At 38.8% G+C, this 7,612-nt stretch overlaps 1 long non-coding RNA gene across 1 annotated transcript in view; it reads left to right on the top strand.

Annotated features, from left to right (window-relative positions):
* Window positions 1–1,330: 1,330 nt before the first annotated feature.
* Window positions 1,331–7,612, top strand: part of LOC118764935 — a 128,274-nt gene continuing 121,992 nt past the window's right edge. Inside the window, exon 1 of the long non-coding RNA XR_005000774.1 lies at window positions 1,331–1,433. This is a non-coding gene — a long non-coding RNA (uncharacterized LOC118764935). The remainder of the gene's footprint in view (window positions 1,434–7,612) is intronic.

Genomic DNA, 7,612 nt, shown 5'->3' with positions numbered 1-7,612 from the left:
CTCTTATTGCTAAGACTTGAACATTTCGTTTACTTATTTACGGCCACCTCATCCAAGACATGTATTTCACATGTTTTAAAAAATGGTCTTGCATTTTATGTTATTCTATTTCGTGAAATAGCTTCGTTTGATTTGAAGAAGATTGGGTTGCTATTTCTAGCACTGCTAAGAGACGGCATAGATGCTTCTTCACTGTTTGCTTTGTTGTTGCTTTTGTTTTTGTGGATATTGAGAATGATAGTCAATTAAAGAGTATCAACAATCTAGTTATGTTAATCCCCCTTGAGAAGATTCAAGAGATAGAGGAGAGGAAGGCGAGAAAAGTAGGGAGAGAAAGGGGACAGACGGGAAGAGAGCGAGAAACAGAAAGAGAATGAAAGAGTGTGGGAAAGAGAGGGAGAGAATGAGAGAGAGAAAGTGAGAGAGGGAGAGAGAGAGAGAGAGAAAGAGAGAGAGAGAGAGAGAGTCATGTTAACCTTTCCCAAGCTGACCTCTTCACAAAAAGCCGTGATAGGTTATAACAGGTTTTCAAATGTCAAACTACTTCTTTCTATTAGCTGCTCTTATCAATATGGAGTAGGGTAGTGAAATACCATTGAGTGCGTGTGTGTAAGTGCGAGTGCAATGCGTATATGCAAGTGAATATACTTATGTACATGCATCTATGTATGTATGTATGTATCTATATATCTGTCTATTTATCTATCTATATATATGCACATATATATATATATATATAATATATATATATATAATATATATATATTATAATATATATATATATATATATTATATATATATATATATATATACACACGCATATGCATATTTATAGTATATATATATATATATTATATATATATATATATAATATATATATATACACACGCATATGCATATTTATAGTATATATATATATATACATATATACAACGTGATAGCTTATTTCTCTCTCTCTCTCCCTCTCTTTCTGTATGCATGCATATATATATATATATATATATATATATATATATGTATATATACATACATACATACACACAGAGAGACATATATACATATATATATGAATATAAATACATATTTGCTTGTGTTTATACACATATGTAGATATGCATATGTGTGTATATATATGTGTATTGGTGTGTGTATGCATACACACACACACACACACACATATATATATATATATATACACAATCAGACATACACAGATATATTTATAACATACAACCGTATGGTTTTGTGTGTGCGTTATTGACAAATATAGAGTTTTTCTCGCTTCCCAATAGTTGGGACTTCGTATTTCAACATTTCCTTACATTTGCTATATAAATACAAGCTTCGCTGTCAATATTCACGAGGATTTCTTCTTCAAACAACATGTTTCAACCGTGTATCCTGGTGTACTCTCCCCTTTCATCGCTACCCCGGTACGTACCTTGAAACCTATGATTCACTGATAAGAGTAAAAACAATTAGCATAAACCTTCTTCCTTTAAGTCAAATAATTAGAATAATATTAATTATTGTTTAACTACTTCATTTGTTTTTTAAAATATTCTTTGCTTTAAACGTTGTCTATTTTTTGAAATCTTTAACCCAATCTCTTGAACACAATATGTCACACTCATTTCTAAAGGCACACATCACCAAATTATATAACCTTCAGGATGTACTCCTCTGATATATTGCTGTAGAGTCACGTACTCCTTCAGTCCGTTGCTTTTGATGTATAGTACTCGTGCCACAAATTACTTTCGATATTAGATTCACGCTCGCTTCAAAAGAAATTGATTATGAATCACAGCAGTTGGACAATAAGGTATTCGGTTCTCCGCAGGTTTTTTGATATTACCATCACATGGCTATATTACGGAAAGCGTACAGATCGTGATGTCTTGATTTCAAACCATGGTGAGCCCTACATCTTTATCATTCCGGCTTTATTGACAGATCAATAATAAAATACATATCAAGACAGTCATACACATAGCGCACAGACACAAACAGACACACACAGAAATACGCATATGCATACTCACACATACACACGCGCGCGCTCACGAACAACACATCTATCTATCTATCTATCTATCTATCTATCTATCTATCTATCTATCTATCTATCTATCTATCTATCTATCTATCTATCTTACGATCCCTTTTGATTGAAAAACTACCCCACTTTTTTTCTTCTTTTCTCCCCAAAAGGAAAAGCTCTACTTTGTGATCTGTCCCGTCTGTGTGCAGCCCTGTGTGGTTAACAAAAATATCTGACTATCTATCTATCTATCTATCTATCTATCTATCTATCTATCTATCTATCTATCTATCTATCTATCTATCTAATTATCTATCTAATTATCTATCTATCTATCTATCTATTTATCTATCTATCTATCTATCTATCTATCTATCTATCTATCTATCTATCTATCTATCTATCTATCTATCTATCTATCTATCTATCTATCTATCTATCTATCTATCTATCTATCTATCTATTGACGGATGTGATGTCGTTTCAGCTCCGAAGGTAATCATTTATTTTGACTATTTATAGGCCAATTTTTGTGTAGATTTTTGCAAATAAGGTGTGTAAGGCAACCAACTTCGTTTGAGTGATTTTCCAAGGAGGAATTCGCCCCTAGGGCAGTTTCGACCCCATTTCATTTCTGTTATTTTCTTCTCGACATTAGAAAATGTCTAGAAATTTTATTGTTGAACGCTGGTCGCGTTCTCTTTTGGAACAAAATTTTCCTAGTCTGGAAACGACAGAGAAAAAAAAGAACGTTCGCACGGAAAATGCCAACGTGAAATTCGGTGAAAGGAACGCTGCAACCACGTGCGTTAACAGCCCTGTCACCACCGCCACCACCACCTCTAACAACAGCAACCACGAGACAATAACTGCTACCACCACCACCTCCACCACCACCACCACCACTACCACGACAACATAAATGATAAAAATAAAACTGAAACGAAAACTATTGACAAAAACAACAGCAACACAAGACAACAATAAAAATGAACTATCTAATAGTGAAGATGCTAATACAAAAGTCAACAACAGTAAATTTCGCAGATATTCTTCGCCAGAAAAAGGAGATTGTTACATTCACAAATGAAGAGCTCATAGAAACAAGAGCTCTCTTTACAACCCGTGGACAAGATTTAGTCCTGCATACACCCAACATATAAAACAAGAAATTGAAAATAAGACAATTGTATATAATTATTAGAAAAAACAAAAAACCAAATGAACAGATTACAAAAACTGATGTGGAGAAATGTTTAAAAAACATAATGAAAGAAAAGAGTATATAAACTGGGGTCCCCAGTTTAACACAGTAGTGGTCCGCTTCCCTAACCAGGAAGTGGCAAAAGCTCACTCTACTGAGTCTCTGGGAAATGATGAAATCATCATGGTCCCTTATTATAAAAACCAGAGGGTGAGTAGAATTACTATCAGAAATGTACCCCCCGATATGCCGAACAAATGGATAACAGGGGCAATCTGTTACCACTTGAAAAAGATCAATATTCTAGAAACAGCCGTGTACCTAAACGACAATTGGGGTGGAAAAACAGTAGTTGTGACCATCCAGATTGAGGGGGCCTCTATCGAGAGCCTACCCGACAAGATATACTTGGAGAATGGGCAATGCCTATATGTTATGGCAGAAGGCAAAAAGCCTAGATGCTACAAATGTGGCAGCCCCGAACATTTGATTGCCAAGTGCGATCTGGTACAGAAAAAACAAGAAAGAACAATTCAGAAAACAAATAAAATCCCTTTGTTGCCAACACCAACACCAACACACTCAATTATGGAACAACGCCAAGAAAAACAACAAACCCCAACAACATCACCAAGAAAAACAGTACCAACACAATCACCGTTGACGTCACAACCAATTAAACTTGTTGAATCTTCAAAAAATCGACCCACACCCACACCCAGGACGACAATTAAAAAGACAGAAAACACTGACGAGAAGACAAATGTTTTCTCGTGCCGGGCAGAACCATACATGACAACCTCCATCTGATGCGCTACATTGTGGACAGGGTAGTTAAGGATCCTGGCATGGGTGGGGCGCTGATAAATTTGGATCAGTCTAAAGCCTTCGATAGGGTCGACCATCGGTACTTGGCGGCTGGCTTCGGTCCCGTCTTCCGCGGTTGGATCGCTGCCTTGTATAGCGGCATCCGATCGGTGATTCGGGTAAACGGTCACCTGTCTAAACCGTTTGACATCACGCGTTCGGTCCGTCAGGGGTGTCCCCTGTCGGCGCTTCTGTATGTATTGACTCTCGAGCCGCTACTGCGGAAGCTGGCGACACTGAGGGGCATCCCACGGGAACTGGGTTGCGAGACGAGCGTGTCGGCATATGCGGACGATGTCACCGTCATAGTGTCGAGCTACCAGCACATCGAGCTGGTCGGCAAGACACTAAGAAAATATGAAACGGTGACGGGAGCAAAGATTAACCCGGAAAAGTCAGTGGGTTTGCTACTCGGCACCTGGAGAAGCAAGCCCATGCCGTCCGACTGCGGCTCAGGAGTGGGACGCTGGACGGACGGACCGGTTAAATTGCTCGGGGTCTGGTTCAGTCCGGACCTCCAAATGGATAAGAACTGGGACGAGATCACGAGTAGAGTGGTCGCTCTCAGCCAAACATGGGCCGAGAGAAAGCTGTCTCTAAAAGGCCGGGCGGAGGTGGCGAACGCGTACATCGCATCCGTCATCGATTACCGCCTGACCGTCGTACCTTGTCCCGACGCCACCATCACCAAACTGGAACGCATACTCTTCTGCTTCCTGTGGAAGGGTGGCGTTCCGATGGTGAGGAAGTCCATTTGCTGTCAACATCCGTTGAATGGAGGACTGGGCATGCCGTGGTTGATGATGCGCAGGCATGCGCTGAGACTGCGACATCTCTGGAAATCATCGACGACGGTGAACAGGTGTGGGCGCCGTTTGTGAGGCGCGACTTCCCGCAGCTCGTCTCACTGACCGAACTGCAAACGTGGATCAAAAAGAGACCGAAACTGGGCGATTGGCACCGAGAGTGTCGCCAAGCTCTACAGCAGCTCTGCCGACCGGGGTCAAACTTGTGCAACTTCCAAACGACTAAAGCGTTCTATAGAGGACTAGTGGAGGGGAGGTCCGACGACACACGGGGCAAACCTGGGCGTCGACGAGGAATTCCTAACCCGCCAGTTCAGGACGACGTTCGTGCCGGGCCTATGGATAACTTCAGAAATCCCTGGCTTGGCAGTGCTATCGAGACGCACTACCTGTTCGAGAGAAGAGCTACAGACACGGTTCGAAAACCATCACCGGACCGACCTGCCCGAGATGCGGTCAGAGCGACGAAACCGTTCTGCACGCACTCGTGCAGTGTCCAGATATTTCAGAGCTGTGGTCCTTCGTCGAACAGCTGTTGTCACGTGTAGGTCAGGCTCGCCTATCGGCCGAGTCTATTGTGAATATTGTTCCACCACCTTCCTTTAAACGGGAAGGGAAAACGGTTTTCGTTACGCTGATGGCTATGGCGAAAGAATGTGTGTGGTGGACGCGTTTGAAAGGACTGCAAACAAACACCTTCCTCTCTGGTCAGTCTCTCGTCAACTTTTTCAAGTACCACTTGAAAAGGAGGATGAGAATAGAGAGGAAGGCTTTGTCGAACGAATGTTTTAATAAAAAGTGGGTAAAAGTGGCAAAAATGGTCAGTATGAAAGACGACACTATTTTAAGCATAAATCTGTAACCAAAAGAGACAACGAGAAGTAAGGCGACTTACTCATGTGTTCTTTTTCGAATTGCCTGAGGTGACCTTGGTCTTTTTTGTAGGTTTTTCTTTCCAAGACTACACCTAAACTGTGAACCTTATATATATATATATATTGCTTTTTTATACACCACACAACCCACAGATCCCTATTGATCAAACGTTTTTTTTTTTTTTTTTTTTTTTTCTTCTTGCCCCACCCATCCCACCTCGAAGAGAAAAAATTCTACATTGTATTTCGTCCATTTTTATTCTGTGTTTAGCCCTGTGTGGCTACAATAAAAAGTTATCTATCTATCTATCTATCTATCTATCTATCTATCTATCTATCTATCTATCTATCTATCTATCTATCTATCTATCTATCTATCTATCTATCTAATTATCTATCTAATTATCTATCTATCTATCTATCTAATTATCTATCTGATTATCCATCTTCCTTCAAACTGGAAGGAAGAGCTATTTCCATCATCCTTGTGGCTATGGCGAAAGAATGTATCTGGTGGACGCGTCTGAAAGGATTGGAGACAAACACTTTCCTCTCTGGTCAATCTCTCATCAACTTCTTCAAGTACCACTTGAAAAGGAAAGTGAGAGTAGAGAGGCAAGTTTTGTCTAGCGAATGTTTTAAAAAAAGATGGGTGAATGTAGCAAGAATGGCACGTATGAATGACGAAGCCACCTTGAGCATAGTCCTATGAACCCAGAAATCGAAAACAGATAGTTGCTTATTTGCAAAAAAAAAAAAAAAAAAAAAAGAAATATAAAATGTGACTTCATTGACCGAGGTTACCGTGGCCTTTTCCGTAGGCTTTTCTTTCCACGGGTAAACCTCACCTGTCCTCCCCTTTACACTTCATATTGACATTTCTGTGATAACGATCCCTATTGATCAATTTTTTTTTCCTCTCCCCCTTTTTTTTTAACCCCCCTTTCTTTTTGTCCTCTTTCTCTCCTTTTACGATCCCTTTTGATCGAACTCCCCCTTCCTTCTTTTTTTTTTTTTTTTTTTTTTAAACCTTCAAAAGAAAAGCTCTACCTTGTAATTTGTTCTATCTGTGTGCAGCCCTGTGTGGCTAATAAAGAAACATATCTAATTATCTATCTAATTATCTATCTATCTATCTATCTATCTATCTATCTATCTATCTAATTATCTATCTAATTATCTATCTATCTATCTATCTATCTATCTATCTATCTATCTATCTATCTATCTAATTATCTATCTATCTATCTATCTATCTATCTATCTATCTATCTAATTATCTATCTAATTATCTATCTATCTAATTATCTATCTAATTATCTATCTATCGATCTATCTATCTATCTATCTATCTATCTATCTATCTATCTATCTATCTATGTCTCTCTGCCTGATTTTTCTTCCTTTTTTTGTTTCTTTCTTTTTTCCTGGTCTCTCCTTTTCTCTCTCCCTCCCTGTGTACACACACACATACACACACGCACACACACACACACATATATATGCATGTATATCCCTCTCTATAAACATATGTACACATATACATACGTACATACACACATACACACACATACACTCCTCACACATGCACATGTATATGCACTTGCAGATATATCTGTACATACATAAAGGTATTCTCGCATTACATAAGATTTATCAATTTATGCTATGACTAAAGTAAGATATCTCGTAGCTAGCGTTACAAACGTAAAGCGGAGTATTACGTTACAACGCAGTTTATCTATAGAGAAAATTGTATCGATAGTATTTCAAAATTTTTGTAGCTTTAAATCACCAAAGACGTTATATATATTTT

The sequence above is a fragment of the Octopus sinensis genome, linkage group LG9 (assembly GCF_006345805.1).
Source record: "Octopus sinensis linkage group LG9, ASM634580v1, whole genome shotgun sequence".
Classification (NCBI taxonomy): Eukaryota; Metazoa; Mollusca; class Cephalopoda; order Octopoda; family Octopodidae; genus Octopus; species Octopus sinensis.
The sequence above is the reverse complement of the archived record's forward strand: the minus strand, read 5'-3'. Positions and strand labels throughout refer to the sequence as shown.